This window comes from Bos grunniens, chromosome 6 (assembly GCF_055505025.1).
Source record: "Bos grunniens cultivar Pamir isolate PY7600 chromosome 6, Bosgru_T2T1.0, whole genome shotgun sequence".
NCBI lineage: Eukaryota > Metazoa > Chordata > Mammalia > Artiodactyla > Bovidae > Bos > Bos grunniens.
In genome coordinates, this window is record NC_141170.1 from 61,215,371 (window position 1) to 61,240,884 (window position 25,514).

The 25,514-nt window shown below is 42.5% G+C and overlaps 1 protein-coding gene and 1 pseudogene across 7 annotated transcripts in view; one reads left to right on the forward strand and one right to left on the reverse strand.

Annotated features, from left to right (window-relative positions):
• TBC1D1 (TBC1 domain family member 1) overlaps positions 1–25,514 on the reverse strand; it is a 225,689-nt gene that overhangs the window by 156,522 nt on the left and 43,653 nt on the right. The window lies entirely within an intron of this gene.
• On the forward strand, positions 12,531–13,109 carry LOC147370815 (dynein light chain 1, cytoplasmic pseudogene; annotated as a pseudogene). Its single transcript, XR_015165492.1, has one exon. The product of XR_015165492.1 is annotated as a dynein light chain 1, cytoplasmic pseudogene (transcript).

Genomic DNA, 25,514 nt, shown 5'->3' on the forward strand with positions numbered 1-25,514 from the left:
TAATTTCCTTTTTCCTCCCAAAAAGGCCGTTTACTCTGTCCTTGATTAGAATGACTTCCCACTTGTAAAATGATGTGTTTGTTCACTTTCATCCATTTAAACGTGTCATCTTTCAGTCAAGCAATCGAACTCCTTATTATTTGCCCAACTAAGTTGAAAACTTATGCTCACACAAAAGCCTGCATACCAATGTTTATAGCAGCTTTATTTCATAATTGGTGAACGAATAAATAAACTGTGGAATATATTGACAATGGAATATGATTCAGTGTTAAAAATAAATGAGTGATGAAGCCATGAAAAGACATGGAGGAACCTTAAATATACATTACTAAGTGAAAGACATCAATCTGAAAAGGCTACATACTGTATGATTCCAACTATATGTGATACTCTAAGAAAAGCAAAACTGTAGAGGCAGTAAAAAGATCCGTGGTTACCAGGGGCTGAGGATAGGAGAGAAGGGGCGAGTAACCAGGGCACAGATGATTTTTAGGCAGTGATAATACTTTGTATGATACTATAGTGATGAATGGCTCAGCAATAAAGAATCCACCTTCAGTGGTTCAATCTCTGGGTCGGGAAGATCCCCTGGAGAAGGAAATGGCAATCCACTCCCATATTCTTGCCTGGGAAATCCCCTGAACAGAGGAGCCTGGTGGGCTAGAGTCCCTGGGGTTGAAAAGAGTCCGACATGACTTAGCAACTAAACACAACACAACAACATAATGATGAGTACAAGTCATTATATATTTGACCAAACCCATAGAATGTACAACACTGAGAGTGAATCCTAATGTGAATTCTGGACGTCAGGGGACAGTGGTGTGTCAGTGAAGGTTTGCCAATTGTTATAACTGTTTTACTCTGGTGAGGGATGCTGACAGTTGGAGGCAGGGTCATGATTGTATGGGGGCAGGGGCCATATGAGAAATACCACCTGCTCAATTTTGCTGTGAACCTAAAACCAATAAAGAATCTGCTGGCAATGCAGCAGACCCAGGTTCAATCCCTGGGTTGGAAAGATCTCTTGGAGAAGGGAATGGCTACCCACTCCAGTATTCTTGCCTGGAGAATCCCATGGACAGAGGAGCCTGGCAGGTTACAGGCCATAGGGTCGCAAAGAGTAGGACATGACTGGGCGACTAACGCTTTGGCACTTTGCCACTACAACTATTCTTTAAAAACTTTTGAAAAAAATCAAGTTTTAAACATCACTGAAACTTTCTGTCAACGTTCTCAGTGTTTTGTGTGCATGCTCCCATATTTTGGAACAGAACTGCACACCTTGAAAGAGATAAAATGCCTCTTCGTGTCAGAGTCCTATGCCTGGTACACAGGCATGCACCTCCACACAGTCATGCAAAAAAAAAAGTCATATCTGTTTCCTCACCAGGGCTTGAGATTCTGAAAAAGATTCCACCAAGCTATGTATACCAATCCTGGCTCTGCTCAGCCGAGTTTTCAGGTGCACAGGACAAACGTGCTTTCCAGAAGCTAAGATCCACGTGCTACATTCTTAGGTCCACGCCCCTCCAAAAACTCTAAAGATAAAAGGTCTCTCTGGGCTCACTGCTTAGCAAAAGAATGCATAGGTTGTAAAATAAACCAGCACCTGCATCCTGGTCTGTACACACAGCTGGGGAAGGTACATCACTCATGTTGGCTTTGATAGGAGATGCAAAGGCTGAGAAGATACAAGAAGAAGGAAGTGGCTTCTCTTTTCTATTCGTGTTGGAATCACCTTCCGTTTCTCAAATGCGTATCAGTGGAGAATCCTAAAATATGGCTCTTGTCATCCAGAGTTTTTCAAACACAGTACAGGTTATGCTTTGGGGGAAGTGAAGATGGATTCAACCTTCAGATGAGGGTCAGGATTCATCTTAAATGGTCAGAATGAATTGCACCCAGCCCTTGGAGCCTTTCTGTCTGTGCAGGGAGTGTGGTTTTGGAGACAGCCCAACAGGAGGAACAGGGCGTTGGTGTCCAGGTGTGCGCAGCTAGCTTCCACCTGCTCACGACTGGCTGTGTGACCTCAGGCAGCTATCATTGCATTTCTGGACCTGTTTGCACCTTGTAAATTTTTAAAATATAATTTTAGTGTATGTGCTGCCAAAGCAAGCACTTTTAAAATATAATTTTAAAATTTTATTTTATCTTTGATTCACGCCACTTGGCATGTGGGATGCTAGTTTGCTGACCAGGGACTGAGCCCACGCCCCTTGCCTTGGGAGCATGAAGTCCCCACCTTGTAAATTTTTGGAGGTTGGGTTCCTTCTAAACTTCCCTTAGGAATGCGATGGAATATATTCTAATTTAAATGCCCATGGTGGGTTTGTGACTGGCAGCCTTAGCTCAGGGTCAAGGTAGAACGGAAACATACCTGCTTCGCAATCTCAAGGTCATAATTGGAAATTTCCAACTTAGAACATTTGCAAAACCTACAGTTAGTTTACCTCAGGGGAGAAGATGACAAAAAAGAATGCCTACAACACAATGGCAGGGGTCACCTGCTTCCTGTCTGAGGTACCCTTCTCCAAGGTCAAGGGTCAGGAAGGAACAACACCCACTGAGCCCTTATTACATGCCATGTGTTTTCATATATTCTCATGAACCCTCACAACTCCAAAGCCCTGGGGGCTGGACCTCCCAGAGCCTGGGGGGTCAGACCTCTCCCTGCAGAACTGTAGGGGCAGAACTTCTGCCCCGCTGTGTCCAGAAGGTGAGACCTCTGTCCCAGTGGGACTGGAGGGCAGAGAATCAAGCCAAAGGGGCTTGTTCTAAAGCATTAAGGCTTTAGATCTCATGGAGTTTGCCTGGTGTCTTGGACTTACTTGGGCCCTATCAACCCCTTTCTTCTCTCTGATTTCTCTCTTTCAAAACAGCGTTGTCTATCCTATGCCTGTCCCATCACTGTTCTTTGGAAACACATAACTTGCTTGATTTCACAGGTTCATGGCTGGAGAGAAATTTGTCTCAGGATGAGTCATACCTCGAATATCACCCATGTCTGATTTGGGTGATATTCAGATGACACTTTGGACTTTTGAGTTGACAGTGGGATGTAATAAATGAATTTATTACAAAAGACATGAATTTGGGGGCATCAGGGACAGAATGCTACGGAATGAATTGTTTACATACTCCCCACATTGCTATGTTAAAACCAAATTCCCCAGGGTCTCTGGGGGTGATTAGGTCGTGAAGGTGAAGCCCTCATGAATGGGATTAATGCCCTTATAAAAGAGACCCCAAAGTGATCTTTCTTCCCTTCCACCACATGAGGTTACAGCAAAAAGCCTGTCGTCTATGAACCAGAAAGCCAGCTCTCACAAGACACCAAATCTTCAGCTAGGATGTCTCAGCCTCTAGACCTGTGAGAAATAAACTGCTGCTGTTCATAAGTAACTCAGTCTGTGGTATTTTTGTTACAGCAGCTCGAATGGACTAAGACTAACAATAGTAGTAGAACATGTGTATGGAGTGTCTACTGTCTACCGGCCACTGCTAACACTAGCAAACCTTTGACGTGCATTCATTAAGGATCAGGCATGGTTCTAAGCATCTACAGTGCACGAGGCTGGGACCAGGATTACTCTGCTTCTGATGGCAAACTGAACAGGTAAAACCAGGATACAGGCTGAAACACTATGCCAACCTAACCACTTTACTACCCTAATTATTATCTCAAAACTAAGATGCAGGCTGTTATTTATTGTTTTGCAAGCAAGGAAGTAGAAGTCGAGCAAGGTAAAAATCAATCCTTCACCCAAGGTCTTACTTGGTTAGAGCTGAGGCTGTCTTTGCAATGTCAAGAAAGCAAATGGCCCTAAGTGCTATCAACACAGGACTCTGTGCTCTAAGATTTCGGGGATCTAGTCTGGCCAAGAAAGGTTCTGGGGAGAGTTACCAGCTTGCAGCCAACAGGCTCTGTCAAGGGCAGAAGTTTTGGAGCCAGGGGCTGAGCCAGTGCCAACTAGGCTAGGGGGAGGTGGGCTTGAAATGGCAGCAAATTTTAATGAATCAACAATTGAATGAGAGAGGAAGGGAGGGAAAAGAGGCTAGTTCTCTTTGAGTCTGAGGGAGAAGGGCCCTTTCTGAGGGTACAGCGGGGCCAGGGGTTAGTAAGAAGGAAGAGAGGCTGCAGTGGGCTGCCCCACGAGGCCACCTGACCTGAACCCAGGGCAAACCGGGGATTATGCGGCTGCATGTGGGGGAGGCTGGAGCAGCGGCCCTTCCTGTGAAAAGCTGGCCTGACTGATGGGCTGGGGAACCTCATCTCCCAGTGCCCAGGAAATTCAGCTGGATGCAGTGTGGCCCCTGCACAGCTTAATGAGAACCTGATTCTTGGATTGGGTATATCTGTGGGTCCAGAAAAAGGTTTCCTTACGTGAAAAACATCACCCTGCCCTTCCCCTCCATGGGCCCACAGCTGGCCAAATCTGAGAAAGTAGCACAGAGCTCCTCGACGTCAACAAACTCTGCTTTATAGTTTCAGCCCAACAAACAGTGATTTCAGGTATCTGACTATGGCCCTCCATGTGCACAGCAAGGGAACTTAAGCCACTGAAATATCCATGAATTCACACACAGTCACTTGATAAATACTACGGCGCACATTCACACAGCTGTCCCTAGGGATGCCACAGTAAAGACGCTGCCTGTGCCCAGAGGAATGTCATAGGGTCCAGTAGGCCCACAGAAGCAGCAAACAGGACACAGCATGACCAAGTGAGAAGTGCTGTTAGAAGGAAAAGGCACGGTGCTAAGAGAGCATACAGAGAAGCCTGTAACCCAACCCTGGAGAAGGGGCACCCTCTAAGACAGCTGAAGGGTTTAAGAACACACCCGAAGGCCAAGTGAAAACTAGCCACTGGGGGATAAAAGGGGAGGAAGACGATCCCTAAACTGCTAAACTGCAAAGGGGTAGACGTTGATACTGGACTTTTTATTACATATAGCATTCTTATTTTCTAAGGTGTTTTTTAAAAAATTATAAAATACATCAAAACATTAAATAGAATAATATGACAGATACTTAGGTAGATACTACTAGTTTTAATAATTTTAAATATTTTGTATATGTGTGTGTGTGTGTGCATAGGGCTTCCCAGGTGGCTTAGTGGTAAAGAATCCACCTGCAAAGCCACAGACTTGGGTTTGATCCCTGGGTTGGGAAGATCCCTTGGAGAAGGAAATGACAACCCATCCCAGTATTCTTGCCTGGAGAATCCCATGAACAGAGGAACGTGGTGGACTATAGTCATGGGGTCGCATGGGGTCGCAGAGTTGGATACAATGACTAAACAGCAGCAGCAGCAAAAATAGATATTTTTTAAAAGAAGTAAAATGTTACTTTTAGAGCTCTTCTCCTCCATCCCCAAAGGTAACTATCATCCTGCACTGGGTATAACTTTCCCTATGTTTTCATTTATTGATACCATAGGTATCAATCCACAAACAATAGAAAGTAGCATTTTGTGATTTTTGAAGTTTTTCCTACATGGTATCATAGTATATACATTCTTTTAGGAATTGCCTGTTTATATTCAACATTGTGTTATTCTAACTGCTGAATAATATTCAATTGTATTAAGTTGCATGATTATTACACAATTCTCTCTTCCCTTTTTGATGGACATTTAAAGTTTTACCTCACCTCCCACCTTTTTTTTTTTCCTTGCCATAACAGTAAACATCCTTGTACTTGTCTCCTTGTGCACATTCCATGATGTATGCCTAGAAATGGCATTGCTGGGTTAAGGGTATTCTCATCTCCAGCGCGACTGCACACGGCCGTAATCTGCTGCAGAACCACTGTGCCAATTTACATTCCCACCTACATGCTTATGTTCCTGTTTCCTCATGTCCTCACCAATCCTGATGTTAACAAGCTCTTAAATTTTGCTAATCTAATGAGTGCGACATGTTATTTTCTCCCTTTAATCTGCCTTTCCCTAGTTGCTAGTGAGTAGTCCACCTTTTTATATGTCAAATGGCTATTCAGGTTTCCTCTGCTCATTGCCTCTTCACATTGTCAGGCCATTTTCTACTGGGTTGTCTTTTTTAAAAGACTGGTTTGTAGAAATCCATTAGATATTCTGGATATTAATTCTTACCAATTGTTGTTTGACTTGACAATTACTCAGAAACAATACTGTTAAGAGAATCAGTTAAAAGATGAGTGTAGTCTCTTAAATATGGGTACCTTCAACCAAACGATTTTTATTGACTTTAGCAGAGGATCTGGCTTGTATTTTCTTAATGGTTTCATATCTCATGGCCTAGGGCAGCATATGCAAACAGATGTTTAAAAAGAAGAGTTCACGTTCATTGCTGAAGAGGTACCTACATTAAATGATTAACTACTGTCCTGGAAATGTTAAAGACCCTCAGAGAAGCTGCAAGCCCTATGATGACCACAGACACACTTTAAATTAAAGACCAGATTATCATTTGATTTGGGGTGATTTTCTAAATGTTTTCATTTTTGTTCAAATTTTGTTTAATGTGTTTTCTTGAATTCAATTTAGAATTTGACTTTTTATCATACCTCATAACAATCCTGAAAAAGTCAGTAATAACATAACCAAAAATTATCACAACTATTAACATCCTCATAACTAAATCCAAAGACTGGAAAGTTATCATCCTCTTAAATCTCTTTATTTACAGGTGATGAAACTGAAGTTTGAGAGGCCAAGAAAGTTACTCATTCATTCATTCAACAAATATTTATTAAACTTCTACTCTAACAAATATCATTTAGGTGCTTACTATGTATTAAGCTAAGAATTTCATCTAAATTTAGATATTAAATATTTAAACAGAATTTAGACATATTTAGTGTCTCTGATGATGACTTTAAGAGGTAAAATTTTGGAAGTTAAATAGCTTGCATAGTCTGTAGTCCATCAGTGAAGGAGGCAAGATTAACACCCCAGGATTCTGATGCCAGCAGGGCTTCCAACCTTGTCATAGGATATGCCTACGGTGCTTGCTCTGAGTTTGAAACACAGAGATATGCATCCTACAGGAAAACAGGGCCCTGGCATTCACACAATATCATATCCTCTTTCATAGATGAAATTCAGATCTTCTGGTGAAGCGGGCAATGGATAGAGGATGGGCAGGAGCCTATGCCCTCAGGTAATAGAAACGCATCCTTGTGTGGGCCATTGAGCCAAGACAAAGATTACTAATGTAGAGAACCCACCGTGGAATCAGCTCTGGGAGAAGAGTAAGTACTTAGTCTTCTTGGTGAGCCAATCAGACAAGAGCCCCCATGAGGGGCTCATAGTCTAGTAGAGGAGACAAGCTATAAGCATATCAGGGAACCAGTGAAATAAATAATTACAAAGTGTGGTTAAGGGCCATGAAGGAAGGGAACAAGGTAATGTGAGAGAAAGGCTTGTGGGCAAGGGACTTATTTTAGAATGTGTAGTCAACAGGCTTCTATTAACACTAAAACGGAGACCCATGTGAGTTAGCCATAGCACGAGTTGGGAGAAAAGCACGTGCAAAGGCTCTGTGAAAGGGAGGCAAAAAGTATCTCTGTGAGTACCACAGGGAGAGTCAGGTAGCAAACGGCTTGAGATAAAAGCAAGGGACAGATTACTCAAAGCCCTGAAGGCTACGGTAAGGAGCTGGAATCTACTCTAAATATAATGGGGAACTATTGGTGGGTTAAGTAGTGGAATTACGTGATTAAATCCTTTACTCAGTCACTCTGATCATTAAATGGAGAATGGAATACTGGGGTCAGAGATGGGAACAAGAGACCAGTTCGCTAGTTAGGAGGCCATCATGACGGCGGCTTGGATTAGGATGGTGTCAGTGAAAGTTGACAGAAGCAGATGGATTCAAGACATATTTTGGAAACAGAACCAACAGGGCTTACAAATGGATGGATGGTAGGGTATAAGTGAGAGAGAGAAATCAAGGATGACCTTTAGATTGAAAAAAACTGTGAATAAGGAACTGCTTACAATTACTTCTCCAGTGTTTTATGATCTGTCTTGAATTTTTTAACTTCACAGACTTCCAAGGAGAAATGTGAGGGGGACAGAAGGTCACAACACAGTGATTCTTCTACAACGAACGGTATGGCGGTCTGGGACTGAGACCCTGTATCTCTTCCAGAGGTCAACTTTGTGCATCCTTTAGTTGGGAAGGCATCTGGACCCGTGGCCTCTGGCTGCTTCAAGTGGTCCTTCAGCAAACACATCCAGTTAGCTGTTTGTGAAATGAGATATTCAGAGACATAACTACCACCTGCTTTTTAGTAGCAGCAAAAAAACTACTCACACACGCAATAAATACCAACTCCTGATCTAGAAAGCTCACTAAATTCTAGAATTCAGCAACCACGGAGTAACTCTGTAGGCTTCTCCAGTTATGTAGACTGACATTAGACACATACCAGAATTTTGTATAGAATCCCAGGCTGTTTGTAAAGCTCCTCTAACTTTGAACACATTAGAAGCAACATGAGAATTCATGCATATTATTTAACCACGCAGATAATTTAAGATAATCAATGTTAGTCCAAGTTGCAAATATGTTTCCTATTTTTTTTTCTGGCATTCCACTTCACTCTCCATCTTCTCTTAATTAGCACCTTTGGTTTCTAGGACCTCCTTAAGGCTTCTATCTGATTCTTGCAAGACTGGAAAGAGCTGACAAGGGAAGCTCTTGACCTGACCCTGGCCGTTTCACCTTTATCCTTTGTTGTTGCCTGTCTCCTGATTTCTCTGCAGGAGCAGACCTTGTTCATACCTCATCCAAAGTAGGAGCCTGGGTCTGGAAACAGGGTAGAACCTGGGGACAGCTCCGGGAGAATAAGAAGGAACATGACCCACTTTATATTTACGTAGAATGTTCATTAAAGCAGAAATTGTTGTGGTAATAACTAACTCATGTAGCTGGAGCATGACCTGGGAGCCGCAAAGTGGGCAGGCTCAGGTTGGACAAAGCTGCAAAGGGGTCTCAGCACAGCTTACTGTGAGCCTGGGGACTCGGGCAAGTTTATTTAACATCCAAGCCCTATTTCCCAATCATAAAATGGAGGTAACACCCATCCTGCAGGCATTTGAAGTGATCAAAAATACTTAGGTAAAGTACAGGGCAACCAATCAATAAACAGCAGCATTTATAGCACTTCCTAATTTATAATGAACTTTTGCATACACGGTTTCACTTCTTACTAACCTGACTAAATCCAAGTCTTCCAATTTTGGCTAAAGCAACACCCCAGTGTTCTTCTAACTGTGAAGGGCCAAATATTTTCACCCTGACTTCCCTCTTGTGCTGACTTTGATTATTGGGAGCAGAAATTTAACACTTAGTGTTAGAGTCATAGAGCCTTGTCTAGGCTCAGTAGTGACATCATAGGTGGTAAAGTCTGGGCACAGGATATAGAGGTGTGGTGATGGCCACACCCATTTGCCAACCCTCTTCCAACCCAGTCCAGCCTCTTGATTCATAGCAGCAAAGGGTCACTTCTGTTTCTAAGGCTTAGAGGTAAGTTGAAGGCAGCTTTGGTGGGAGTTCTTTCAGTTCAGTGATAAACATGCTTGTTCTCCAGTGCATTCCAGGAATCTTTGACCCATCACCACACGTGTGTCTGTATTTGAGTCTATAGTCAAATATATACCTGTTTCTTTGCATAAGGCCCATTTCAAAGGCAAAAGGCATTGAAAGGTATTAATAGAACTCTTACTTCTAACCCAAAACAACTAGCTAGGAAGTGAGAGTCATGATCTGGACCTGGTGTATTGTCGAGTGACTGATTAAACAGCAACATGGAGCATGTGAACTCAAGTACCATTAGAGGTCAGGCAGCATGTGTATACATGTGAAACGCCAGGTGGAAGGCAACAGGGAGCGGGGAGGCTAGCGAACAGAGTGTACATGCCAATCCGAAGGCATTCAAATGGAATTGCTTTGCTTCAACTATGGTTGACAAATTTAAAGTCTACAGGCTGCCCATCTGCCACCTTGCACCACTGTACCACTAATAGAACCTTTGCTAATTGCTTTCATTCAAAATATTTTGACATTCTTTTTTTTTTTTTTTACGATTTATCGTATCAGCTCCTTTTTATTTTTACAAGATTTGCTTCTAAGATACTTTATGTAAATGTTTTCTTATGTCTAAATACAGCTTCATGCAAATAGGGTTTACGACCAAACAGCTAATATAGCTACCCATTCTTTTTTCTTTTTGGCTGTGCTGGGTCTCAGTTGTGGTATGTGGGATGTTTAGCTGTCACACAAGTGCTTAGTTGGGGCATGCAGGATCTCATTCCCTGACGGGATTGAACCCAGGCCTCATACATTAGGAGTAGAATCTTAACCACTGGACCACCAGGGAAGTCCCTACATATTCAGTTTTTTTAAAAATAGCCTTAAAACTGTTCTCTAAATTTGGGCAAAAATAAAGTAAAAATTTGTTGTTGTTGTCATTTAGTCACTAAGTTGTGTCTGATTGTTTTTTGACCCCATTTTTGCCCGCTAGGCTCCTAGGTCCATGGGATTTCCCAGGCAAAAATATTGGTGTGGGTTGCCATTTTCTTCTCCAGGGGATCTTCCAGATCCAGGGATCAAATCCATTTATCCTGTACTGGCAGGAGGGTTTTTTTTTAACCAGACCCATCCTAAAGAAGGGACAGACTGGTTGTGTCCAGAGGTGTGAAAGCAAATCTAATCCAGGAAAGCTCTCTGGAGGAGGCAGTATTTGAGCTAGGAGAGATGGAAGGAATACTTTTCTTAAGCAAAGGAAAAAAGGAAAAAAAACCTCTTCGGGTAAAACAAACAAAGGTGAGCAAAAAGAGGAAAGCTGGGCTCTTCCAGAAAAATAAACAGTCTTATTTTGTTGCAGAATAGAACACAAAATCTTGGCATTAGAAAGCAAAGTCCAAAAAATCATCTGAGACCAGATGGGCAAGGCCTCTGACTGCCAAACCAAGGAGTTTGGCATTTATTGGCTGGGGAGTGGGAGGTGGACAGGCCAGAAGGCTTCAGAGATAAAATGGCCTGATCAGAGAATGGGTTTTCTAGAAGATACATCTGCCTCTTTGATTTTACAGACCCTTTCTTAAGCATGATTTTTTTCCTAGACAACTTAAATCTGAAAAAAAAAAAAAAAATGTCATTCTTCTCAGCATGTTTTTAAAAGTAAACTTGGTCACCATAAATGTATAGGAGAAAAGGAGACATAGAAACTAGCAGCAAATCCAGCAAACATGCCCATCTGTTTCTGGGACTCTTAGTAGAGATCAGCAAAAATAGCTTTTTAAAAACACGGAACTATGGCTGAAATCATATTTTCCAGCGTAGGTTTCCACTAGTGACTACTTATAATTTTATTTGTCTGGCATTTTCCATAAAATATACCATCACTAGCACACCATGAAAAGCTATCATCTGTTCCATTATAAATGCAAAGAATTAAAAAGGAAGGGTAAGAGGAAGGGAGGAGAGGAGGAAAATGATACATGGCTTGTCAGGAAATGTAAATCAAATGTCAAAATCAACCTTTTCAAAGTAATGATGAAGAAAAAGAAAAACATCAAACAATCTGTTCAGAACTTTTATGAAAAAGTGGTGTAGGGTAAAAGCACAACAGGGTTTGGAGTCGGAAAAGCTCTTTTGGAATCTCCACTCTCTCCTTTTATTACTACCTTCTTGTGATGAGGTAAATTTCCTCCTTTCTAAAATGGTGATATAATTTATTACTTTAATGGTTGTGAGGGATAAAAGCGTCACCCAGTGTCATGGATCATATGTATTTGCCTCTTTCTCTCTTTTGGAAAGTAAGGGATGTGCCTGTTGTATGATGGGGCTGTGGCCATGGGGATTGCACAAAGGCAACAGCTGCTTGAGTTCTCCCAACCTCCAAAGGGAGTCTAAACATCCATTTGGTCAGCTTGGGCCTGCATACAAGGGAGAGAGGCAGTGATGCCAATAACACCAAGGACCAGGTGACAATAATCACTTTGGCTTCACTGTGGCAGGCATCGAGTGACCTCTCTGGGGGGAATTCATGACTGTACTTCCCCTTTCTCTAGATTAGTATTAATTAATATTAAGTAAATATTAAAACTGGTTAGCCCCCTTGAGAATACCATATGAAATTTATCTCATCAGAAGAACGTAGTAATAAAAGGAGAGCGTGGAGCTTCCAAAAGAGCTTTTCCGACTCCAAGGAGGAAAGGCACAGAAGGGAGGTACAGGGGAAAAAAAAAAAACATTTGGAGATTTCAAATGTGTTAAAGCACAGTGAGAATAATCTGCTGGAAACACATTCATTTACAAATATTTATTGAGCACCTATTTGGGCAAGATGCTGTGCAGGCTGTGAGGATATATCTATTAACGAAACAAACAAAAAAATCCCTGCCCTCACAAAACTTATATCCTAGTGAAGAAAGACAATGAACAAAACAATAAATGCACGTTAGATTAAAAGCTCACGAGAAGCACATGCTGTAAATTTTAATCTACACACATGAATAGAAAAAGAGGAGATGCGCCACGGCTTCGGTAGCGACCGCCTCTCTACGCGGGTGGGAGCTTCGCCAGCGCCCCCCACTCCCACCCCAGGAGACCGTTGCAGTCGGCCAGCCCCTGCACCTTGGTAACCATGTGTGACCAAAAGGCCGTAATCAAGAATGCCCATATGTCGGAGGAGATGCAACAGGACTCGGTGGAGTGTGCTACTCAGGCATTGGAAAAGTATAGAGAAGGACATTGCGGCCCATATCAAGAAGGAGTTTGACAAGAAGTACAACCCCACCTGGCACTGCATCGTGGGGAGGAACTTCGATAGTTATGTGACACATGAAACCAAACACTTCATCTACTTCTACCTGGGCCAAGTGGCCATTCTCCTGTTCAAATCTGGTTAAAAGCATGGGCTGTGCCACACACCCAGTGATCCATCCAAAAACAAGGACTGCAGCCTAAATTCCAAATACCAGAGACTGCAGTCTTCAGCCTTGCCTAAGGGAACACCTCCATCTTTGAACCTTTATTGTGTTTTGTACAGGGCATTCTCCATAGTAGTTTGTGGTTATAAAGCAATTAGTAAAACAAAAAAAGAAAAAGAGAAGGTGCAAACTTTGAGGCAGAATCCTCCTGTGTTAACACTGGGGATTCTTCGAATTCTGGCCACACACGACAAATAAAGGGCAAGGATTTTTGTGGAAAAGAGTGACAGCGGAAATTACACGCTGCAGACTAATACGAATTTATCATTCTGAAAAAGAGAAAGGAGAGAAGTGTGTATGTGCATTGGAACCTCTGGGTATTCTGAATTACCTTAAGGAGAAAATTGGGGGAGGGTGCACATTTCCAGCAGCAAGATGGAGAGGGAAATTTCTTTTTTACTTTTTATAATTTCTTAAATTTATCAGATTACAAATGATTCTTAAATTCCTTGGGCTTTACAGTATTTTTCAAATAAATACAAAAATAGTTAAAGAGGGATGAATGAGTTCTCTATGTACTAACACAAAAATCAGCTTGCGATCCATGAAGTGGAAAATCTAAGTTACAGAGCTTTGTAACTTGTGATCACATGTATGTAATACATAGTTTTTTTATAATGGCAACTCCCGTTAGACAACTTATTTATCCCGCCGAAGTCTCAGTGACTCACCTCTGAGCCCTTCCCTTTTTTACCGCCCGCATACAGCATCACTAAGTAATGGCTTCTGTCTTGGAGTGGCCTTCCAAATGTATCCCTTCTTTCCATTCCACAGCTTGTCGCTGTCCTAGGTCAGCTGTCATCACCTCTCACTTGAACAACTGCATAATAAATCTCCTTACTGGCCTCAGTACCTGCACCACAGACTAGATTTGCTTCTCAAAACATCAACCCTCCCTTGATTCTCCAATGACCACTGTGGATCAAGTCCAGTCTTGGCATGGCTTCCAACACTCTTCCAAATCTGGCCTATCCTACCAGCAGTAGGCAATGATTCCTGTCTAATAATGGTTTCCTCCACCCCTCTTTACTAGCTGAACCCTAATTTTGTGCAATTAATGAACAGAGACTCTTGATCTCAGGCTTAGCCCCAAGGGATATGCTATGGGTTGACACATAGCAGGCAATCCACTTTTTTTTTTTTTTTAACTAAATGAACAAATGGTATAAATCAACCATGTTTATACCATTCCTCTTCCCAAATGATTACAATTTTACAAGTCAACATGTAACCCTGTTCTGGCCAATGAGATACTACAAGTATGTCCCATCCTTCCTGTTTGGAACTCACTTGTGCAAAGAGCTACAGCAGCCATCTTGGAACCATGAGGTCACTGAGAATAAGGCTAAAAAAATCGACGTGCTAACTCTGGCAAAATGTAATGAGATGAAAGCTTACGTTATTGATGATATAGATCCAGTGACTCTGGAATTGCTTACCTCCAAATCCTGAGATAAAAGCCTGTGTTGGGACTTCCCTGGTGGTCCAGTGGTTGAGAATCTGCCCTTCAATGTCAGGGATGCAGGTTCAATCCCTGGTCAGGGAACTAAGATCCCACATGCTTCAAGGCATCTGAGCCTATGAGCTGCAACTAGAGCCCCAATGCCATGCTACAACTAAGACCCGTTGAATCCAAAAATAAATACATATATTTAAAAAATAAATAAATAAATAAAATTATAAAATAAAATAAAAGCCTGTGTTATTGATGATCCAGAGTGGTAGATCTAACCACTCTGAAACTGCTTACCTCCAAATTCTTATTAAAGGATATATCAAAATATCTTTATTGCCTTAATTGGACTTTAATATGCCTATGAATCACTTGGAAATATCATTAAAATGAAAATTCTGATTCAGTAGATTTGAGGTGGGGCCTGAGACTCTGCTTCAATAACAGACTCCCAGATGATGCTGCTTTCCAAGGACCACATTTAGAGAAATGAGGCTGTAAACCGCTACAGACTGGACACTCCATTACTTTTAGCTGGGTTGAAAGGTATGAATGCTAAATTTCAGCTAAATTACTTTTACCTGAACTTATCCTTACTGCCCACTGTCCCTCCCCACATCCAAGCTAACTACACTAACCATCCAAACTTCTCAACACATACGAAAAGCCTCCTGGGCCTGCCTCATGCTCATCCTTTACTTGAAGGAGCGCCTGTAGATTTTACCACTATTCCACCCATCAGCCTGGGTCACTTTTTTCACTCATTAATTTTATTTGCACTTACTCCCATATATGTTTCTCTAGGGTATTTTATTTCTCTAGGGTCTGGAGAAGGCAATGGCAACCCACTCCAGTGTTCTTGCCTGGAGAATCCCAGGGACAGGGGAGCCTGGTGGGCTGCTGTCTATGGGGTCGCACAGAGTTGGACACAACTGAAGCGACTTAGCAGCAGCAGCAGCAGGGTCTTTTATTCAAGTAATTATTAAACAATTACAGCGACTTGTTAAATAGACAAGATGATTTTGAAAGACTTGAAATTTAATTGCAAAACTGTTGAATTCCCTGGTAGATTTTATATATTATATTATGGTTGTGTTCCATTTCAGTAGCGTGGAAATTAAAAACCACATAAACAGTGTTCTGTTGCCAGTAATGACATGCATGTGTCTCTCCTTGATTAACGTTTAATTGCACGTGGCACTTCGACAAATTTTTTATCTTCTGATATTAATATGCATCAGCTTGAAACTGAGCTCATAAGAATTTTTCATGCTCACTCTCAGATTACAAACACCATCTCTCTCTTATCTCTCCAAGAAATTCCTACCTGATTCTATTTCATTAATTATCAATACGCTTTTCATAGCACCATGTATTTTTAAAAAATATTACTCTGAAATTTAACATTCATACCTTTCGGCCCATACTTGCCAGAAGAGGCCTTCAGTGACTCGATTAGAATGCAAGTTATGTCGAGTGTCGGGATAGGAGAAGGCTGAAGGAGATGAGTACCGCAGCTGTCACAGACGGCACATCAATCAGCACATGACGGCTGCACACCATCAATCAGATGTGCTGATATGCTTTGATTTCCACTGTAAATGAGCATAATTTATCTGCCGCCCCAATCAAGCCAACACCATCACAAAATCTGTGCAAACAAGGACATCAGGGATAACTGAAAAAGCAGGACTCCAGAGATGGAGGTTTTTATTCAAATTCTACCAATGACTCTGCACAAGAATATCACCTTTCCCTTGCCCCTCACTACCCCGCTTCCCCCACCAAATCAGCAGAACTTAAAGTCACACATGGTAAAAGTGAAAATCCAAACTACTTTATGGGGACTTTCCTGGTGGTTCAGTGGCTAAGACTCTGCACTCCTAATGCAGGGGGTCTGGATTTGATTCCTGCTCAGGGCACTAGATCCCACATGCCATAACTAAGAGCTCAAATGCAGCAACTAAAGATCTTGCGTACCACAGTGAAGATCAAAGATCCTGTGTGCCCCAACTAAGACCTGGAACACTCAAATAAAATTTTAAAAATAAATATTAATAAATAAATAAAACTACCCTGTGACATCCACAACTGATTCAGCAAAGACCAAAACAAAAATCTCAAAGAACAGTGTGAGGACACTGGTATGAATAATCTCAGGGCCCCTGGTATGAGCTGGAAGCCACCAGGCGACAAGTAACCGCAGGCTCTGTGACAGTCTCAGCCTTGCCAACACTGCTAGCGTTGTTGTTTTCCAGGTAAATCTTTCCCACCCTCCTCTTCCTTCAAATTCCACTACATTAATGGCGAACAGTTATAATCCAATGAAAGGATCATTCATAGTCTGAGGACTCTTAGGTATAATATGTAGATTTGTGTCCCGGCAGAGCAGGGTGGCATGGTAAAGTACATATCCATTGTCATCTGAATCTGAACTTCATGTTAATATTCTGAAAGCTAAAACTCATAACTTACTGCCTTGCTTGTCTAGACAAAGACTGTGATCTCTTTCTAGATCTTCAGTACTTAACTGCTCTTGGACAAATACTATAACCACTTTACAGGTCCTGAGTGCTTTACTGAGCAGATACCCTGAGCTCTTTAAAATATTTATTTTGAACATCCCTTTCAAATACCCTTTTTGAAGTCTGTTAATTTATAACCATAAGGTCCACTTTCCCCTCTTGCTAAGTGTCATTATATCTTGTCTTCTCTAGCTGAGGGTCATGAGGCCCTTCCCCGATTGCTGACCAAATAATTTGATATGTTTTGACATAGGAACGTATCTGTGAAACCAATGCAATTTACCAAATATTTCCATAACCCCCTTAAATTCTTGTGCCCCTTTGCAACCCATTCCTCCTTCTGCCCTATCCCCAAGCAACCACTAAACCACAGATTTGTTTTCTTCACTAAAGATTAGTTTGCATTTTGGGGGTTTTATATAAATGGAATGATAGAGCATATATTCTTTTTATCAGTGAGGGGAGAGCCTGTCTTATTCAGTAAATGATTTTGAGGTTTTCCACACTGCTATGTGCATCCTTTTTATTGTCAATAGCATTTTACTTGCCACCTGTTGATGGACATCCGGGTTGTTTTGAGTTTCTAGGCTGTTTTCCATTTTTGGCTATCACACACAAAGCTGCTAGGGGCATTGGTACACAAGGCTTTGTGGAGACATGTGTTTTTGTTCTCATGTAGATTCCTATTACTGTACTGAAAGTTTGCAAAAACCCGGTAGCACACTTGGCTTGTGGTTCGTGGGCTGAGAAGACAACTAGCTTTGGCAACACCACAACTTCCACTCCACACACCCTCTCCAGACAGCACTGGCCCCCTGCTCCCTCCACGGCTCCCGCTGCAGCCACAGCAACTCGACTTCCTCCTTCTGTGCCAATGCCTCTAATTCTTTTCCTTGACCCTTCAACGCCCTAGTCATGGTCTAGCCTCTCCCTGGCGAAATGACAGACCGGTTTCCTTCCTATTCAGACAAAACAAAGGGATTGTTTTAACAGATTCATATATGGGCTTTTCCAACGTTTCTAATCTATTTAGATTGGCTGTATAACAGTCAAGACACCAAAGCAAGCGCCAGTTAAATTCAAAGTAAGATATTGAAGTGTATCACTTTCACCTATCTTTACGTTACCACTTTAACTGGCACCTTCTTTTAGAAAGCCAGTGTTTCTTGGCATAAACAAAATATTATGGCTTTGTGTCATATTTGTTCCAGCTTCACTGTAGACACGTTGGAAAATTATAATTTTAATGAAGGCCTGTCTTTGTTGTCAACACTCAAAATGTCCACGTTTCCAAATGAATCACAGCTGACTTTTTTTTTGGCTGTAATTCCAAGATGAAATTGTCTCACTGAATCCACATTTAAAAATTTCAGCCCATATCTGTTCACCAGATTCTATCCAAAAGACCTAAAATGTATGCCATTTCACAACTGTGAAATAGAACTGCTACCAGTTTAGGTACCAATATAGCACCTAAGTTTAGACTTACATAAAGGCTTTGTATGGGAATCCTGGATGTCACATTATAATCTTTTGGTATCTGTTCCCTTTTGCGTAGAAACACTGTGGACTGCTTGGTAAGGAAGAAGCATAAGGCAGGGTTCAAAAATTACATACGTAATCTTTTGTAGCAGTAGACCTATGACAACACAGAGCAAAGCAGGCTGGACCAGGGTGCTGGCTTTTGCTCCTAGGTTCTTCCGAGACCACACTGAATACCAGCCCAAGGCTTTACTTTGGGACCAAACTCGATGACCAATTTGGGTCAGCCATGCAACAACCTGAGATATATTTATTAAGATGCACTTAAGTATTTTATTTCGTTTACAATTTTAACATATTTTTTCATGTATTTCTTACAAGTAAGATTTTAAAAAACCAGTCTCACTTTGTTAAAATTCAAATCACTTATTTGAGCCCCAATTCTCTGTCTTTGTGTGTAACTGTCTGACATATAAAAGTCTTAGTTTTGCTTGGCCAACCCCTTCAACCACCAACCCAACAAGGAAAATTAACAGCTACATGCCCAGAATAACTTCCCTAGAGGTCAGTTGAGAATGGGTTGGTTCTAGAACTTTGCTTCTTTAAAATCAGCAAAATACTATTTCAGATAATTTGGGTTTTGGGTTTTTTTAGAGAAAATTTAATTTTTTCTTTTTTCCAAATATATTGAATATAACTTACATACAACATTGTATGTTTAAGGTATACAAATGATTTCAATATAGATAGATAGATAGATAAATGATTACTACAATAAGTTTAGTTAAGACCCATCAAAATTTTTGTTTTCTTAAGAACAGAACACTCTGCAAGCGACATCCTGAACAGGAAGACGTTCCTTTGGCCCTCAAATTGAGACAGGCTGGGACCTGGGACCCCATGCTTCAATGCTGCAGTGCTTGCACCTGGACACATCTCCCCACCAGCGACAAAATACAAAGAAACTGTATGGAACTGTTACAGCCCATAACTGCAGGCATGGGCTATTAGGGCAAATTCTGGACGAAAGATACAAAGAGACCAAAAAGCCCAACAGCCACTTCTGAAGAGCTTGGAGCAAAGCAGGCTACTTACTCTGCATGCCCCCTGCACATAACACCACCTAAGAGGTGGACAAAACACCCAAGGCAGCCCTCCAGCCCGACCCCTGGACACACCTTACCCTCTGCCCATATAAGGAACCAGCTTGCTCCCCACAGTAAGAAAACAAGCAAGGGAACCTATTGTTTCTTCTCCTTCCCTCTGAAGCTGGGGCCCCAATAAACCTTCGCTGAATTTCTTGTCTGGCCTCTAATCAACTTCTATTGATTAAGAAGGCCAAGAACCCTGGTGAGTAACAAAACTTGGTCAAAAGCAGGAGTACCTTCTCTCCAACAAAGCCCAAATTTTGCTTACCCACCAAAATGACACACCCCATTACATCCCTGATTCCTCCCAAGCAAGAAATATTCCCAGTAATAACTAACTAAGCACAAGCAAAGCAAATTACTTACCCTTCATTAGGCAGGTAGCCCCTCTCCAGGAATATGAACCCACAGCAATGCCACGTAACCCAGACTAAGAGTCCAAGTAAAAAATATCTGACTATAAGCTTTACATGTAAATTCTAAGCAACTTCATAATGATGAAGTCCAACCCTGTACAGTTTAAGAAACAATTCTGATCCAAGAAGTCTCTTGAAGAAGAACCTATTTCCAACTGATAAGTGTGGTTATATCTTGGTATAGAATGGGGATTGGGAAGTAGAGGGACTTAACACTTTATACTTTACCCATATCTGAATTATTTGAAATTTTATAATTAGCATTTATTATAATTAAATGTTTTAAATGAAAAAATACTTTCCTTGGTTCTGAATTTTTTTCTCCAGCCCTCCCATATTGGACATAAAGCATTTTTAGGCTGCCTAGCATCAAATGACTGTCTTATTTAGGGAGAAATTCTCAAATAGGTGGCAGCATGGCCCCCTCTGCTGACGGGGGACAAATATTCACACTCTCTCCCTTTCTGGCAATCAACGTTGGCTCTGCCAGACAACCACTCCTGTCTGGGATCTGAACCTCGAAGGGGTAAATTCAGGTCATAGGGTCAGTGAGATCGACTCATAAGGAGGGCAGTGTCACTGAAGTCCAGCGGGGCCACAGCTCACAGCCAGTGGTGGGAGTGTGGCGGACACTGGCTTCTGGTAGCAGGGGTGTCAGAGTGGTGTCCTTAGCAAGTATTCCTGTGCTACAACCTCGGCCATGGTCCCGCCTGCCTGGCTCCCCTTGGTTGCTGCTCATTTGTGAGGCTGGATTATCTTGGTCTTTATGTTGATTCTGAGAACTACCCTATATCCTTTCAATAAATTCTTTTTCTGCTTATGTCAGCCAGGGTTGATTCCTGGAGCCAAGAATTGTGACCCAGAATTTGTCCATTCATTCAGCCAATAAAGTATTTTATTTTTCCCTTTTTTTTTTTTTGGTCATGCCACACAGCTTGTGGGATCTTAGTTGCCAGACCAGGGACCACACCCGTGCCCCCTGCAGTGGAAGTGTGGAGCCCTAACCATTAGACCACCAGGGAAGTTCCCCAACAAAGTATTTAACTGCCTAATATGTGCCCAATACTGTTCTAGGCACAGGGATTCTGCTGTGAACAAAATTAAAATCCATTCGCTCGAGGAGGTTATAGCCCAGAGGATCTCATTTCTTCCTGGCCCTGACCTTCCTTTGCCTTTCTCTGGAAGCCTGTTTTAATTTGATACTACCCCTCTAGCCCTAAGCCAAGCCAAGCCAAGCTGGTTTTTCTCAGTTTCCTTTGACATTAAGAAGCAAGGACATTTTCATGTCCTCCTGGCCTTGCTCTTGAGTTCAGGCCAGAACTATGGTTTTGACACCACGCTCAGTCATTCATGGTCATTTCATAAGCATCTGCCAGCACCTAGACTATTTGAGACACTCTGCTAGGAGTTGAGTCACAATGTTGAAGCAGTCACTGCCCTGAGAGACATTACAGTGAGGCAGCAAAGACAGATAACAGACATTTAAGGAAGCTATAAAGGGTGATGTGCGCCAGGGAAAAGAAAGCCTGCTGCCCCAGAATATACAACAGGAACACCTTACCTGCTTTAGGAGGCAGCCAGGGAAGGCTTCCCGGGGGAAGTGAGTTTTAAGGTGAGACATGAGGGATGATTTAAAGTCAGACAGCTGAAGAGGATAGAGAGCAGAACAGTCAGAAGGAACAACAGGGACCTCCCTGGGGGTCCAGTGGCTAAGACCCCACCCTCCCAATGCAGGGGGCAAGGGTTCAATTCCTCATCAGGGAGCTAGATCCCACATGCTGCAAGTAAGACCTGGTGTGGCCAAATAAATAAATAATTTTTTAAAAGAAGGAACAACACATGCAATATACCAGAAGCAAGAGAGGGCACAGCACGTAGAGAAAATGGAAGGAGTTCAGTGCGGTGGGGACAAGAAACATAGCACTTGTGAGGGAGGGACAGTGGATAAGGTGAGGCTGGAGAGGCAGATAAAGAGCCTTCCTGGCACTCCACTCCCAGAACAATCAGAAGCCATCTGCTGAGGAGCTCAAGCAGAGGTGGCAACAGAAGGGTGTATTATCGGTTCTGCAAATTAGAAAGATCACCGCATGTCAGGTGGAATGAACTGGGGAGGGGAAATACAGAGACATCAGGATTATTTTAGGGCTCACCAAGAGTTCAGAATAGAAAAACTATACTCCAGGTGGCACAGTGGTAAAGAATCCGCCTGCCAATGCAGGCGATGCAGGAGATGCCAGTTTGGTCCGTGGGTTAGGAAGATCCCCTGGAGAAGGAAATGGCAACCCACTCCAGTATCATTGCCTGGAAAATTCCATGGACAGAGGATCCTGGTGGGCCATAGTCCATGGGATCTCAAAGAGTCAGATACGACTGAGTGACTGAGCATGCACGTAAGAACTAGTAGGGGCAGGAGAGATGAAAAGAAGCAGGAATAGTCAAGGGACATGTATTGGGTACAGTCAAAAAGATTTTCTGAGTGGTGGGTGGATATGAGGTGAATAAGGAGAGAGAGGAGTCACAGATGACACCTAGGTGTCTGATTTGTGTAGCCAGGTGGACAGGAAGCCTTCAACCAAAAACAAACAAAATGCTGAAGAGGAAATGACTTTAGTTTGCTTGTTCATGTTCAAAGTGACCAAGGAGAACTGCCTGATTGGCAGCCACAGATGTGGGCCTAGATTTCTGTGCAGAGATACGAGATAGAGGACGGGAGCTAGGATCACATGGGCAATGACTGAGGTCTGGGAGTAGTGAGACGCCCCTGCGGTTGATATAGTCATGGGGTGGGCTGTATTATTCTTATAAAGATTCATTGCCCCTTCCTGGGGGGAGATTCAACTTTGCTACCTTGCTGTTGCCACATGACTTGTTTTGACCAATGATATGCAAGTGAAATGACATAGATCACCTCCTTCTGTACAGAAAGCTCATCTTTAAGGTCAGCGCAGCGTTCTCCATGGGGCTTCCCAGGTGGCGCTAGTGGTAAAGAACCTGCCTGCCAATGCAGGAGACACAGGAGACCTGAGTTCTATTCCTGGGTCCGGAACATTTCCTGGAGGAGGGCATGGCAACCCACTCCAGTATTCTTGCCTGGAAAATCCCATGGACAGAAGAGCCTTGTGGGCTGCAGTCCATAGTGTTACATAGAGTCGGACATGACTGAAGCGGCACACATGCGTGCAGGGTTCTCCATAGTTTATTTTCTATCTGCTATGATGAGCAGCAACATTCCTGAGAGGGCTGCACGATCAGCCTGGACCTCAGAATAAAGATTTCTAGTAACCAAGTGATAGGTAATTCATAATGAATACATAGCTAGAACAAGAAATAAGTGTTGTTATAAGGTACTGAGATTTGTTTGTTACTGCAGCAAAACCAAACCTACTCTGACTGATACAGGTGGGAAGAGAAGCAAGCAGGTCTGTGGCAGAAACCTGCAGAAAAGCAACATTTATCAGCCGATAAAGTGGAGCCTACAGAGAAAGCCCACTCTTGCCCTAGCTTCCGACTCACAGAAACCTCTGCAAATTAACTCTTGCATTCACCTCTGGCTTACCTTGTTTTTGGTCTTTGGCCTGGGGGTCATCTGGGCAGCCTGATGTCCATTTGCTCCTGGCACAGGCCCAGGGACACCTTGCACTGTGGTGTCCATGCCTCTTCTGACTCATCCTGAGCTTCTGGGCTTGATTCCTGGATGTGACTCCAGACCAACAGCTGTTCTGCCAGTTGACCTTTCCAGGTTCCAATCAGTCTGATTCTTGTCTTCTCACTCACATTGCCTGCCCCCTGCCCCCGACTGCACCACCCCGCACAAACTGACATGTGTAAGTGTCTTCATTTACACTGAGCACATGCAACACGGGCGACTTCTGCTCTTCTTTGACCTGGGACAGGCTCTTCCACAGGCCGCCTGCTCTCCCACCTTCTAGGCTCCTTTTACCATGGATCAGGATTGAGAGTGCCACCATCTATTTAGAAGCCCTTTTTCTCAAATGAATAGGACTATGCCACTTCTGTGGTTTTGGTCCAGTCCTCAAACCAGAGGTAACCAGTTTGCCAGGACAATTATGATCAGCATTAAGGTCAAGATAGAGAAACATATCTACCTTTTCTTAAGTTTACCCATTGTTCAACGTTTTGTACATTTTGTTCACAACATTAGCTACTAACATTTATTGAAAGTTTATTTGGAGACTTCCCTGGTGGCCCCAGTACTCTTGTCTGGAAAATCCCATGGATAGAAGAGCCTGGCAGGCTATAGTCCATAGGGTCGCAAAGAGTTGGACATGACTAAGCACGAACACTGGCACTGCCTAGAGGCCCAGTGGTAAAGAATGCATCTTGCAAAGCAGGGGACGCAGGTTTGACCCCTGGTCAGGGACTATGATCCCACAGGCTGCAAAGTAACTAAGCCCACACACCACAATTACTGAGTCCGCAAGCCACAACTTGAGAGTCCATGCACCACAACTTATTAGATGGCAGACAATGTGCTAAATATTTAACATACCATTTATTTTGTTTCTCACAGTCAGTCTAAGCATAGTATTATTTTTTCTATTTTACAAGTGGTAAAACAGGTTTTAAAAGTTCACATATTTGCCTGAGAAAATACAGCCAATACCAGTAGGGTTGAAAGTTTGCCTAACTCCTGAGTCCTTGTTTTCTACTCTTCTACTGTATGTGTGTGTGTTGAGATATATATGTATGTGTGTGTGTATTTACTGGCGTGTGTGTGTATGTATATATATGTGTGTGTGTATATGGTGGTGATGGTTTAGTCACTAAGTTATGTCCTACTCTACTCTTGCAACCCCATGGACTGTAGCCCACCAGGCTCTTCTGTCCAAGGGATTCCCCAGGCAAGAATACTGAAGTGGGTCACTATTTCCTTCTCCAGGGGATCTTCCCAATCCAGGGGCTGAACCGAGGTCTGCTGCATTGCAGACTGATTCTTTACTAACTGAGTCACCAAGGAAGCCTACGTATGTATAATGTGTATGTATATGTACACATATATACGTATGTGAGTCTACTGGCATATATGTGTATGTTTATTATAAATGTGGGCTTCCCTGGTGGCTCAGAGGTTAAAGCGTCTGCCTGCAATGTGGGAGACCCGGGTTCGATCCCTGGGTTGGGAAGATCCCCTGGAGAAGGAAATGGTAACCCACTCCACTATTCTTGCCTGGTGAATCCCATGGACGGAGAAGCCTGGTAGGCTACAGTCCATGGGGTTGCAAAGAGTCGGACACGACTGAACAACTTCACCTTCACCTTCATAGATAAATATGTGTAAGGATGTGTATATATACATGTAGGTGTGCATATAACTATATGTGTATATATGTTTATGTGTGTTCATGAGTATATATATGTGTGTATATCTATCTATAGGTATAAAAATCTTCCAAGCTCAGGTTAGAAAGTATGGAAGGTAATATACTGTGTTTTAACCACCTGGTATAACACCCAGTACAATATAATATTTCAATAGA